The 14,971-nt window shown below is 41.7% G+C and overlaps 1 pseudogene; it reads right to left on the bottom strand.

The window, feature by feature from the left end:
• Positions 1 to 4,364: 4,364 nt before the first annotated feature.
• On the bottom strand, positions 4,365 to 4,845 carry LOC101655859 (annotated as a pseudogene).
• Between the last annotated feature and the right edge of the window lie 10,126 nt (positions 4,846 to 14,971).

The following is a 14,971-nucleotide window of genomic DNA, read 5'->3' as shown; positions in this document are numbered from 1 at the left end:
AAAGAGGATAAGGTGGAGGCAGAGTTAAGTGGAGGCTTCTACGGGTGGTGGGCTGGGACTAGACCGAGAAAGAACGAGTCAGTCCTTAGGTCCTGACTGCTTCCAGAGAAAACTTAAAATCGGAGAAGCCTAAAGACAAGCAATAGAAATACTTACCGATAGTGGGAATATGCATACCAAATCTTCTTGTTGTTTTCTTCCATAAAAAATAGTTCTAAAAATTTAACAGGGGAGAATAAACATTCAATAAAGGTTATCTATCAGTAGCTGTAGCTATACTCTCGTCATCATTGCGGTAGCACTTGCGGTTGTCGGATGGTTGTTAGGATATAAAAATATTTCCTGAAGAAGAAGACAGTGAATGTTCACTAGGTTCATGGAAGTCAGGAGGGATGAAGAGTTTGGGACAATACTTTCAACCCTTCCAGCTCATTCGCATCTCCTAAAGGTGGAATGGTTAGGCTGGTGTGTGGTACTTCCTGTTGGGATGCTCAGTTCTCCATGGTCCTCTGAGTCCACATCATAATGCATGCCTTCCTCCAGGATCACACTCTGAAAGCTCACAGTCTTCTTCCTGGGGAAATAATCGGATAGCCTGACACCCACACAAAGACCACAACTACCACTATTGTGATGATGACTACTACTGCAGCTACTGACAACCCTTATTGAACGTTCACTAGCCCCTCTTAGTAGGTTTCTACCGTTAGTAGAATCTTTACCTTACTTTTGGCAGAAAAGATTAAACCAGCAGATTTAGTATATATGTCAGAATGCATGTGTTCCAAACCTGGCTGTCATTTTGGGCCTGCCTAACTTGCATTCTGCACCTCCATTTCCCCCTATGTAAAATGAGAAAAAAAAATAATGCCAGTTTACTTGGTAAAGTAGTTATGAGAATGAAATTGAATATAACTTTATCAGGTAGACTAAAGATGCAATGAACAGTTGTTCAACCATGACGTTCAAGGTGTAAGTTTTAAGTAACCATTCACTATTATAATTAGTATTAATATTAGTATGCACTTGACAAATAAACATAATGCCTGCTCACAATCTAATAGAAAAAGAAGACAAGTGTGGAGATGAATGCAGAGGGGGCATGAATAAGGATGTGGTGGAGAACACATTTTGGACAAGGTACAATACCTGGTAAGGAATCCTGCTTCAAACCCTATGGGGTAGTTCTCTGTCACAAAGAATCACCATGGGCTGAGTCCATTCTACAGCAACACAGTAAGGACAGCAACATTCACGGTACAGTTTTGAAACAATGGAAAAAGAAGGAGTCAGGGTGGGGACATTCTAGGAAGAACAAGCTTTCTTTCAAAAGCAAGGAGACATGGCACCCCATGGGATGTTTGGCAGTGGTTAGAAATGAAAGACGGTGGGAGGACAGATTGGCAGGGTGACAAGGGACTGGAAGACGAGGCAGGAGCCAGATGACATGGTAGCTGCTGTGCAAAGCCGGGAGTCCAGATCACATCGGGAGCACAAGAAGAACCCAAGGAGGACCCAAGGAAGGAGAGGGCTGTGATGTGACTCATGAGTTTACAAGATCGCCGAGAGACGTGTGGCAGATGAGTTGGAAGAGGTAGAGCTTCTCAGTAGAGAGAGCTGTTAGGGCACTAGTTTAGGATTTTAGAAATGAAAGCGTAAGTGAATCAAATGAGGTGTTGGGATCACATTAAGAGAAAAAAAAAAGTAAATGAAAGAGATGCCTGAGGACCTGGTAATTGGTAACTGACCCTGGAGGGCATACAGGAAAATGACCAGTGAGGAAAGAATCTGATCAGTTAGGAATATGCAACTTCAGATTTGGGCAGTGGTACCTTCACAGAGGTGGACTAGGAGGACGTGATGTGGAGGAGAGTAGAGATCATGCCCAAATGGAAATCATCCTTCCAGGCAAATTTTGCTTCAGGATAGACAGATGTGTGGGTTGATTGTAAATAATGTATGCCATGATTATGCAAATCTTTACAAATAACTCAGATCATCCATTCATAACATAAGGAAGCACATTAAAAACAGCTCTATTCCCTAATGGTAATAAGAGTACTATGCCTGGGAAGCTTTGACCTAGGAAGCTTAGACTGTGGCATATTTTTTGTTTTGTTTTGTTTTCGTTTTTTGTTTTTTTAATCATTTTATTAGGGGCTCATACAACTCTTATCACAATCCATACACACATCAATTGTGTAAAGCACATTTGTACATTCATTGCCCTCATCATTCTCAAAACATTTTCTGTCCACTTAAACCCCCGGCATTAGGTCCTCATTTTTCCCATCCCTCCCCGCTCCCCCCTCCCTCATGAGCCCTTGATAGTTTATAAACTGTTATTTTGTCATATCTTGCCCTGTCCGACGTCTCCCTTCACCCACTTTTCTGTTGTCCGTCCCCCAGGGAGAAGTTCACATATAGTTCCTTGTAATCGGTTCCCTCTTTCCAACCCACTCTCCCTCTACCCTCCCTGTTTCGCCACTCATAGGCAAGAGAGTCCCTCGGCACTTCAGAAGGACAAACAGGCCTTTTGAATTTCTGCGATCTGGAAACTCCTTATCCTCGGGGCAGGTAAACAGCTCTCTCTTTATTTTCATGTCCTGTCTCTTCTTGGAGACATGCTAGCTGTATTGTCTGAAACAGGGAGTGGACGGAACCTTTTGTACTTCTGGGCTACAAAGGAGAGCAGCTGGAGCCACGGCTGGAGACTGTCCTTGTGGTGATTAGGTCCTCACTGCAGAATGTTTGTTGAAACACAGAGCGATATGACCTGGGAAGTACGGTGAGAGGTGCCCTGGCTCACAGGGGGCACTGAGAAAGGCAACGCCCAATAACGTGGTCCTCCTTGGTCCAAGCCAGATTATCTGTGGAGTGACACTTCCCCCCAACCTCAGCAAACGAGGCCCAGTCTATTCCGAAGAACCACAACTGGAAAACTCTGAGCTACAACAGAGAAGGCGGCGGCCACAGGGCTCTTCCTGGTCTGGAATTGGAAGGGCGGTGGGTGTCTGGGGCACTGGGTGATCTCTGGGCTCTTGTTTGGTACAGGAGATTCGACCCTCCTGTTCATGTGGACTGTGTGGTTCAGAAACAAGAGTCCTATTCTATTCACACCTCTTACATTGGGATTACTAGACAAGATGAATCGTTCTTCCTTGACGCCAAACCAAAACTAAATCAACCACACCAGTTGCTGTCACATCAATTCCAACTCATGGTGACCCATGTGTTCCAGAGTCGAACTGCTCTCCATTGGATTTTCAATGGCTATGACCTTTGGGAAGTGGCTCATTGAGTCTTTTTTCAAAGGTGCCTGTGCTTGGATTTGAACCACCAATTTTTTTATTATTAGCAGAGTGCTTAACAATATGCATCACCAGGGACTCTCTCCTTAGTGCAGAAAGGATGCCAAAGGCCATCAATTGCTATAACCCAGGCATAACTGTCACTGTCCATTCTTTCTACAGATTTATTATACTGGCATTGTGGCTATGTTGATTGTGATATCCGTCTTCTTTTTAAGTATTATGGATTCTGTGTTAGTCTGGGTACATTAAAGAAACAAATCCACAGAAACTCATATGTATAAGAGAGAGTTTTATATAAAGGGTAAGTGCACATGAAGAAAACATCCCAACCCAGTGCTGCCCAAGCCCACAAGTCCAACATTAGCCCATTTGTCTGACAACAATCCACAAAGTCCTCCTCCAGCTCACAAAACACATGCAACGATGCTGACTGCAGGAGGAAAGCTGAGTTGGTTAACGTGTAAGCATTTCAGCACTGGCAGGGGTCTCCACACAGCTGCTGCAGCATCCAGGGCTGCATCGGGGTAGGTCCATGTGGCTTCTCCTCAGGGATGTCTTGCAGGAAGTGAGCCTTGCCAGCTGAAGCAGAGAACTGGTTGAGGCAACTGCACCCTGATCTGACCATCAGAAAGCAAGAGACTTGAGAACTAGAAAGGCTAGGCTCACTGAGCCATTTATCTCTCTGCCCTTCAATTAATCCCACATTTGTTTATTGGCCAGGTTGGCACAATAAACTAACTCAGATACATTTAAAAGTATACAAAGCATTCTTACACTAAGCAATAAAGATCTTATAACGGCAAAGTAGCATCACCTATTTATATACTTTTCTAAATTTTCCTTGAGAAGCAGCATCTTCTGGTCTCTCTCATTTATTTATCATGTTGAACAGCACGTACACTTCATCTAACTCTAATTATTAATATCTGAAATGTCTCACCTGGAAAGAATAGATGAAGTTGCAACATAAACATATATTTTTACATTTGTTTAGGAAATTATTTGAATTATTTCAAGTCCACTTCTAGACTAGAGTTACTACTACTCAACTCAACAAAAGAAATCTAAGATATATATATTTGGGGGGGTAGTTCTCTTTATTGATCTGGGCAAGGGGTGCTCAGGTGCTCTGGTGGGGTGAGTCCGCTTCCTCTTCACCATCACAGGCTTCTGGCTGCGGAGGATGGCTCTGGCTCTGCGGATGGCAGCCATGCGAAGGTTGGGGAGGTACTTGTTCTGGTGGATCATGTGCCGGATGCTGCTGAGTGTGGCCCGGGCATTCTTGTTAATTGTGGTCCGAACATAGGAGGTGGCTGGCTTCCGCTGGCCTGACCTCCTTTTCAGGACCACCACAACCCCCTTGCAGTTGGCAGCGGGCTCTATACCCACCGCCTTGCGGTGTATCAGCGTTGTAGCGGAAGGAGTTGCGGGCTTTCAGATTATTGAGGTCGGTGCTGTACGTCTGCTTGTTCCTCTTGATCAGGAAACTGGAGCAGTTCCGCACGACCATCCATTGTAGATGCGCGGACATGGTGGCCGCTCCTCTCCCTACCACGGGCCAGAGACGGAAAGAGGTTAAACTATATTCTTATGTAATCAGAGCTCACCAAGAGGTGAAGCATTGCCATTTTCTTCCGATTTTATGCAAACCTACCAGCAGATAGAAAATTAGGACTATTAAGAAGCTTTAGGAAAGACATGGAGAAATGGAATGAAAAATAAATGGATTTTTCCCAAGATTTCTTGAAGTTCCCTCATAATTGTATTTATAAAGTTAAATTATCTAAAGCAGGACTGTAATCACAATATTAAAAATAATAATAATAACTACTGCCATCCAGTCGACGCCAACTCATATTGACCCTCACAGGACAGGCTAGAACTGTCCTTGTGAGTTTCTGAGCCTGTAGCTGTAATCGCAATCCAAAGAAATTTTTTAATAGGACACTATTTCAACCCGAAATCTACCTCTGATGTGTAAATTTGTATAAAGTGCTAAGGGCATCTATTCCTAACATCACAAAGATCTTTGCTCCCTAATGAGAGGGAGGGCATCTTTAAGACTGATGCTTGGGCCATATTACTTCAGTATTGAACAGAGAAGTGGAGGAAAAAATAAAAAGGCAATATTATAGATTTAACTAATTAATTTCAGCTAAATTATATATAATTCAAAATTTCATGATTTTATATTCACGTTCTCTTCACACACACATACTGGCGGTGTGTAATGAAATAAACATATCAACATACTGTAGAGGACAATCATGCTCCAATCCTTTGGATATCAGTTGCGCTCTGTGGTTGAATAATGGTGGTTGCCTTCATTTACAAGTGATGTACCATTTGGCTCAAGTCAATTGATTTAAACAAACAACCCCCACCACCACCCAAATCCTGTCATTTCACATCATAATAATTGCTGAAGGAGGGAAGTTGAAGGGTGAGTTAATTTTTTTTTATTAGATTGTTTTATTGGGGGCTCATACAACTCTTATCACAATCCATCCATCCATCCATTGTGTCAAGCACATTTGTACATTTGTTGCCATCATCATTCACAAAACATTTACTTTCTACTTGAGCCCTTGATATCAGCTCCTCATCCGCCCCCCCCCTCCTCTCCTTCCTGAACCCTTGATAATTTATAAATTATTATTGTTTTGTCATATCTTACACTGTCTGACGTCTCCCTTCACCCACTTTTCTATTGTCCATCCCCCAGGGAGGGGGTTACATGTAGATCCTTGTAATAGGTTCCCCCTTTCTACCCCACCTTCCCCTCCACCCTCCTGGTATCGCCACTCTCAGCACTGGTCCTGAAGGGATCATCTGTCTTGAATTCCCTGTGTTTCCAGTTCCTATCTGTACCAGTGTACATCCTCTGGTCTAGCCAGACCTGTAAGGTAGAATTGGGATCATGATAGTGGCGGGGAGGAAGCATTTAGGAACTAGAGGAAAGTTGTATGTTTCATCGTTGCTCCCCTGTGCCCTGCCTGGCTTGTCTCCTTCTGTAAGGGGATGTCCAGTTTAATAGATCACCATGTCATAAGACTGGGCTTCTTTTAGTCTTTCCGTTCCCCCATCTGTATATCAGCTAGTTCTCCTCCTCCCAGGCTGACGAGGATGACTCTGCACATAAGCCCTATCTCTGGCCCATCAATAAGAAGTGGGGGTCAGGGAGGGGTGGGAGAAAGACTAGCTCTTCCTTGAATCTGTTTATGAAACCCAAGGAAGCTTTCCTTAAAATTACCCCTGTAGATTTCCCCTTCCTAAACCAGTCACTGACAAGGGGAAAGGAATTACTTACAGTGACAGCCAGGGCCTGACCTAGACTCACTCCCTGTGCTTGAAGGTAAGGTCAGCTTCCTGTGAAGAATATGGCTGGGTAGAAGGTGATTGCTTTTGGTATGGTCGGTTCTCTCCACTCCACTCTGACTCACGAGGACCCCTAGTGAGCAGAGTGCAACTGCTCTGTAGGATTTTCAGAAGCAGGTCTCCAAGTGCATCTTCCAAGATGCAACACCTTTAGTGGTGTTGAAAACTTTAAAAAATGTTTTAAGAGTTTTACGGTCATACAATTCACAAACCATATAATTCAAGAGTTTAACTCCATTAAAGAGTTGTGCAGTCATCACCACAATCCATTTTAGAACAGATTCTTTATTCTTGTACTCATTAGCTCCCCATTTTCCCCAACCTCCTTTGCCATAATGCTAAGAAACTATTAGTCTAGCTATTATCTCTACAGATTTACCTATCCTGGATTTCAAATAAAGAAAACCACATCAAAAACAACAAAAGAGAAAACCCTCAATCCAAATGAAAGCAGAAATTCAAACAAATAAACAAAAAGAGAACAAATTTTAAATGGATCAGGTGGGGAAACAAATGATAAGGTATTAAAAATTTAACCTAAACATATCTGCATTCACTCATGCACTTTCCAATGTCCTCTGTGTGGTAGGCGATTCACATCCCCGGCCAGTGGTCAGAGGGCATTTACCAGAGTCTTAATCCACCTGTGAACTCTACAAAGAATGATCTGTTTTTCGGTTGGCGGTGGAGTGCCGAGTCATTGTCACCACCCAGAACTGAGCGGAGTGTGATTGACAACAAAGTACAAGTAGAATACTCTCAGCAAGAAGAAGATCAGGGTTGGTTATATACAACCAGGAAAAGCTTGAGTGGTGCAATTGGGTGTGCAGACTAGAGGTCCGACTTTCCTGCCCTGTGCCACTGGAGAAAGGCCAGGCGAACTGCTTCCAGAAGACCACAGCGAAGGCAATCCTCTGGAGCAGCCCTGCTTGGTCACCTGTGAGATTACCACCAGTCAAGACCAACTCATTCACTGCTAACAACAATAACGTCTACCACCAAGAGTGTTGACCATAAAACCAGGCTTCGGAAAATTCATGGGAAAGAAGGAATGCAATGATTTATGGGCATTTTCACACAAACTCTTTGAAGCCCCTCACACGTATCAAGAGTCGTATCTATGTCCTTTCACCTAATAATTCTACTTGTACAGAATTCATATTTCTTATATTCAATGAATATAAGAATTATATTCTTATATTCAAATGATTGTTCATTTTTAATTATAGCTATCCAACGATATAAAAGCATTAAGGATATGATTTTATTTCAATTGTATAAAATATAGCACTATGAGTATGATAATTATACAGCTGTCATTAATGACGGGCATGAAATTAAAAAAAATTTTGTATTAAAGAAAATATTGTAACTTTTCTCTTTATGTCTAAATATTTTGTTACCTTATATTTAAATGAAGAAAAATATTTAATTCTTTACAGATATCAGAATCACAGATATCAGAATCGCCACATTGTATATTCTAACTGCAGACTCTCTGACAAGATATAATAACATCAGGGACTCTTACAATTGGACTGTAACATAGAATACAGAGTTCAGAAGTTAATGACCTAAATCCAAGTAATTCAAACTTGTGAGTTGAACACAAGACATTTAAATATATGCATCTCAAATGTGTATAATTTTGCACAACATAAAAATGCTTTAACATATTTCTGCATTTTGGGGGTGACAGTGGACTCTTAAAATGGTGCTTGTTTTTTTTTAACTGAATGTAAATATCTCAAAAAATAGTTAATATGCAAAATTTTCATATAACCAATACAGATTATACAAATAAATATCTGTGACCCTATCAGAGAAAGTCTCCCTTTTTCCCCATCTGGCTTCTAGTAGACCTTGTAGATTATCTTTAGCATATTTGTTTTTCTTTGATTTCTTGGAGGAAAGAAGTCAACCAACCCAGCCTTTTATGCCTAAGGTCCAGAAGACACACACCTGGAAAAGGCCACTGAACTTTAATTAGTCTTTCCTGTGTCTGAGTCTCTTTGCTCAATGGCCCGCTCATGACCCTGTCACCAACTGTCATTCTGAAATGTTTCTAAATAAAACCGTGGAAAAAATATGAGGTCACAGCCCAGCATCTGCATTACGCTGTGTCTTTAGGACTGTTGCCATAGCAGAAATGTATCCAGGATAAAAAAAATACACTCTCAAATCCCAGGACTCTTATACCATTTATAAGCAGCCACGCACCTGGTATTGCGGAATTCTTACTCTGCGACACATGTTGACCTATGCTTCATGACAAGCCCCGATAAAAGGTGAAGCTTCTCATTGGAGTGATGGCCCTGCACCCTGTCTCACCCATTTGTCCTCAGGAAAGCACCAACGGCATCTAGGGTACAGGTGGGAAGATAGTTGTGATTGAGAGCAGGAGACACAGCAGAAAGGCACATTATGTTCACAATATCCATTGTAGAGCGTGGTAGAAAGTTAAGCAAAGCCTCTAGGTAAGACAAAATGGCTGTCTGATAGTCATTCTTCTTTGCATCTCCTATCCCCCCGGAGTTATCTGAAGACATCTGGAAGAGTTGACTTGGCTTGGATGTGTTGGTGTAGAAGAGGCTGAAGGTGGGGACATAGTTCTTTGTGGGTCTTTGTAGTCTCCCTTATTCTCTTTCATTTGAGTTCAAGTGTCTAATGCCTGAGAAGCTTCCAAAGTAGGGATATGCACACACTTCTGAATGCCAGTTTTACTCATCTGCTGAGAGGAGGAAACTTCCTTCCATAGAAATGTCTACATACATACATGTGGGCACACCACTTTTTTTGTGGTTTTGAGGGAATTGAGAGGCCTCCCTGACACCCTGCACTCAACCCCAGGTTGAGAATTCCTTTCTGAGAAAAGGTGTTGAGCCGGAGGTCCTAGGAAACAATGAACAGGCTCCAAAGGTCACGCTAGCGTTCTTTCTGTAGTATCTCCACCCAGGAGACCAAACAACAAGACAATTCCCTCCAGTAGACCCTCTGGCTTCTTTCCACTTCAACCATTGGCCAGAATGGACGCAAGTTGTTGGATAAAGCTGTCCATCTGCCCCAGTGTATCATATTCTCCCATATTTATTTCTAAGCCACATACTTTTTCACATATGCACATCCCTGCAATTGAGATGCATCTTAAAATAGAAAGAGACTAATCCCAAGTCACAGTGCGAAGTTATGCAAACCTTTCTTAAATGACATAAACAAGCGGACAATCGGTAAGGATCGAGAAGAGGTAAACTGCAAGTTTAACAAGTTGGATCTGTCAGGCATAGAAGCAACAGTGCAACAAATGACAGCAGAGCACACCGTTTTTTAAAAATGTGAATGTGAAAGTCACTAAAATGTATTAAATGTTGGGCAAGAAAAGCAAGTTTCCACATTTAAAAAAAGATTGAATTGTATGGAGTATTTACTCTGATCATAGTGGGACTAAACTAGAAATAAAAAAATAGCCAGAAAATACCCCAGATTATTGGAAACTAACCAAGTGGCATACTTATGGATAATCCATGAGTCAAAGGATAAATCACAATAGAAATGAGAAAATATTTTAGCTGAAATATAAAAATATCACATCTCAACAACAAAAAACCCTGTGCCATGCAGATAAGCCATGTTTAAAAGCAAATTTACAGCCTTAGATGCATATATTATACAATGGACAAATTTGAAATCAGTCATGTAAGTATCACTCTCGAGAATTTAGGAAAAGATTTTCAAATTGAGTCCAAATAGGCTAGTGGGAGGGAAATAATAAAAGGTTAAAAATTAGCTAAATGGGTAACAGATGTTTAAAAGGAAGAATCAACAAAGCCTAGTGCTAATTCTTTGAAAAAATTAATAAAATTAATTACTCACTGGCAAGACTAATCAAGAGGAAAGGGGGAAACCACCAGGAACTAATAGCAGGAAGAAAAAAAGGCGACATCGTTACAGATCCCATCGTTATTAAAAAGAACTAGAAAGGATGTCAGAACAATTTCTGTTAAGTCTTCGAATTTTCAGATGAAACAGAAAACATTCTCGAAACACACAGCCTGCCCAAACAGAAAAAACAGAAAACCGGAACCAAGGAGATTGAAGTCGTACTGCCTGCTAACCATGAAGCTGGAGATTTGAGCTCATCCAGAGGCATCTCATCAGAGAAGCCTGCAATCGACTCCTTCAAATCAACCATCACCCTTGACATTTGATAGGTGCAGTAGTCACGTTGATCTCAAATGCTCCATCCATTGTTGACCACAAAACTAATGATGTGCTGTGGAAACCTTCACCCCACTCACAGACAAAATGTTGAAAGGAAAAAAAATCAGTCATTGAAAACCTTCTAGAGCCCAGTTCTCTCCTCTGACAAGCCTGCAAGTCACCATGAGGCAGAAATGACTTAACAGAGGCTGGTTATAAACGAGCCTCTGTGACCACAGAGAGGAGAAAAAGTCAACAAGTTTTGCTATCAGGCTTCCAGTTCAGACATGCATAGGCTTATTCCAAACAAAACCTGTTCAAACAGATCTCTGTGATCAGTGAGTGCTTGCAAATAAAACCCTCTCTCTGTAATAGATGTGGCTTAGTCTCCTCAGAATGCCCCCCCACCCCACCAAAGATCCAACCAAAGAACCAAAGCCACTGTCCAATCCACCGTGACTTCTGAGAGGGTCTGCTGGGCCAATTAAATTCAACACTGACAGATCAGTTCAGAAGGTTACAGTGTTGGTGGAGTTTTTGTATGACTTTCTTTAAATGACATCCAGGTAATCCACAGAGATAGTAACTGGACTAATGGTTCCTTGGGGTTATGGCAGAGGGGGCGCTGGGAGGCCAAGGGAGATTAATAATGGGTAAAAGAACAAAGGAAATGATTTAAAATTGATTGTGATGATTGCACAACTTTCTAAATATATTTAAACCATTGAGTTGTAGAGTGTGAATTATATGCCAATAAAACTTTTGTTTGTTTGTTTGTTTGTTTTTAAAAAAGGTCATGAGGGCCGTTTTATGAGCTACAAGAGGAGTAATCTTGATAGATTTTCTCAAAGGACACAATAGCGGCCTCACATTTTGATATTTTTGTTTAAGAAAGGCTTCTGTATTTAGATCTCTATAAACATATGTAAATATATTTATGTATGATGACAGGGAAATAGATCTATGTACATATATTTAATTGTTTAGTATTAAGGAAGCAGATGGGCATTGGGCCTCTGCTCAAGTGATCCCTCAATACAAGAACACTTTGTTCTAATAATCCTTCACTCCAAGATGCTCACCTTCCCGACAGGATCGCTGAAGACAAAACGGGTGCATAAGCAAATGTGGTGAAGAAAGCAGATGGTTCCCAGCTATCAAAAGATATAGCATCTGGGGTCTTAAAGGTTTGAAGATAAACAAGCAGCCATCTAGCTGAGAAACAACAAAGCCCACATGGAGGAAGCACACCAGCCTGTGTGATCATGATGTGTGTCGATGGGCTCAGGTATCAGGCATCAAAGACCCAGAGCAAAAAATCATAATGTGAATTGGGGGGGGGCGTGCAGAGTAGAGGCCCTAAACCAATCTGTAAGCAATTGGACATCCCCTTACAGAAGGGTTGTGGGGAGAAGACGGGCCAGTCAGGGTGCAGTCTAGCACTGATGAAATATACAGCTTTCCTCTGGTTCTTTAATGCTTCCTCGCCCCCACTATCATGACCCTAACTTTACCTTAAAAATCTCGCTAGACCAGAGCATGTACATGGGTGCAGATAAGAGCTGGAAACACAGGGAATACAGGACAGAAAAACCCCTCGGGACCAATATTGAGAGTAACCATACCAGAAGGGGAAGGGGAAGGTGGGGGAAGAAAGGGGGAGCCATCACAATGACCTACGTACAATCCCCTCCCAGGGGGATGGACAACAGACAAGGGGGTAAAGGGAGACAGTGAACAGTGCAAGACATGAAAAAGCCATAATAATTTATAAATTATCAAGGGTTCATGAAAGAGGGAAGGAGGGGGGAGGGGGAGGGAGGGGATTAAATGAGGAGCTGATACCAAGGGCCCAAGTAGAAAGAAAATGCTTTGAAAATGATGATGGCAACATATGTACAAATGTGCTTGACATAATGGATGTATGTATGGATTGTGTTAAGAGTTGTAGGAGCCCCCAATGATTTTTTTTTTAAACAAAGGTTTATGTGATTTTGTAAAACATTTTATCTGTTTCCCTCCTATATGGGCTTACATATCATATGTACATGTCTGTATATTTGCATATCTAGAATATGTAGAGGGAGCCTTGGTAGCATCGTTGGTTATGCAATGAGTGACTAACCAAAAGGTTAGCAGTTCAAACCCACTAGAGGTTCAGCAGGAAAAGGATGAGGCTGTCTGCTCCTGTAAATATTTACAGCTTCAGAAACCCTAGGGCGGTGTTCTGCTCTGTCCCACAGAGTTGCTATGAGTTGAACTCTGTTCGGTGGCAGTGGGTGGGTGAGTTAACTATATATGTGCCCACATTTGTATATTTCCATACATATCTTAAAACCTCTAGTCATCATTTACTCTCCTGCACATGGGAAGCACTCCCCAAGATCTTATTGGATAGTGAGAAACATTCTGATTCTGAAATTACTTCTTTGGGATTGATTTTATTGGCTTTCTATTTGGTGACTGCGTTGTGATTAGGACACAAATCATTCTGATTTTTATGTTCAGTCTTGGCTGTGTTCTGATTTTTAAAGGCACAGATATAACCACTCTGATGTTTACTTCCCAACTGATACAGTATGGTTAACTTCATATGTACTGATTGTCTTGAAGATGTCATTTCTATAGTTTTTCAATAGCTATGAGAGTTTTTATGTTGAAAATGCATTTTTTTGACCAGCAGTTTGGGAATATTTCTGTCAACATTCTCTACCCATGTTGTCTTCCTACCCATAATGGCGCTGCTGTGTATGTCAAGGAAGTGTCTGATGCGTCTTCAAAACTGGCATGCAAGCAAAGAATTAGGCTATCCTGGTAATTGGGTAATTGGTGATGCCTCTAAGCTCTATTCAATGGAATGATCAGGCTTCCATTGTCAATTTCCAAAGCCTACCAAAAAATTAATTGCTGTATCAAATACAGTAAGAAATACTGTTGCCAACTATAACCAATGGTTAGCTCCTTCCCAAAACAGGTGAAGAAAAAGGAATGAGAAGACGGTGTCTTCTTTGGCTTCAGTGGTGGCAGAAACAGAAAGGACTTACAGGCTTCGAGACTGTAAAAGTAAAATCATTATGGCAGTTGATGGCTGCATAAAGATGGGAATCATCGTATAAGGGGCTCTTCTACAGCCTGATGAATGGGTTGGAAGAAGACACTTTATTCTTCTGTGCTCTGATTTCAAGTTTCTCAGATCTTCAGGTTTATATTTCTTATCAAATTTGAGAGAATTTCAGCCATATTTCTGCAAATTGTTTTGCCCCCTCCACACATTTGGAGACTCCATTTACCTGTGAATTAGAATCATCCTAGGGCTAACTGAGGCCACGTCCATTGTTCAAAAGCTTCCTTGTCACTCACTCTGTATTTTATTTTCTATTATTTATGCAACTCTGTCTTTTAGTTCCACAAGGAGTCCTAGCAGCATAGTGGTTCTCTGTTGGCCTGCTAACTCAAGGTCAGCAGTTCAAAACCCAGCCATGTAGAGGGAGAAAGATGAGGTTATCCACCTTCTTAAGAACTCATAAACCCAGTATGGGTTCCCGGTAAGAAAGCACCCACTCCATAACAGTGGGTGGGTAGATGTTGTTGTTGTTTAAATTCAATGTATGTTTTGAGTTTGATTCTGGGGCACATTAAGATCTTTAGGAACAATTTGATCACTTTTAAAAGATCATCTGACTTTTAAGATTTGTTAGTAGGACTAACTATGACTGTTTGCGGGGACTGTATTCAGTGCCCCATGAACGAGAGGAGATGCTCCTATCTGGCTGATGCGGTAGCCAATATGCTCACCTTTGTGTGAGTGTGGGGCACTGTTACCTATAGTCCATTCAGATGGTTCTCTTGAGGGGTTTCCTCCCATTTTCCCCACACTCGGTTCTGGTTGACACTCAGTGGAATACTGAGAGGGGAGTTCCACAGTCTCTGCTAAGCTTTCTTCTCTCCCATATTCTGCCTGCAGCATCTTTATCACATTGAGCTCTAGCTCATCCCCTCAGGCAATCTGGGCTCTCTGCTGGGCTTCCTTCCTGCACTGCAAACTGGAAAGTCTCCCAGGGTTCCTACCAGGGAAATCATAG

Source organism: Echinops telfairi, unplaced genomic scaffold, assembly GCF_000313985.2.
Source record: "Echinops telfairi isolate 266 unplaced genomic scaffold, ASM31398v2 ScPeMD7_7400;HRSCAF=8409, whole genome shotgun sequence".
In the NCBI taxonomy this organism is placed as follows: Eukaryota; Metazoa; Chordata; class Mammalia; order Afrosoricida; family Tenrecidae; genus Echinops; species Echinops telfairi.
This window is presented reverse-complemented; position numbering and strand designations above follow the sequence as displayed.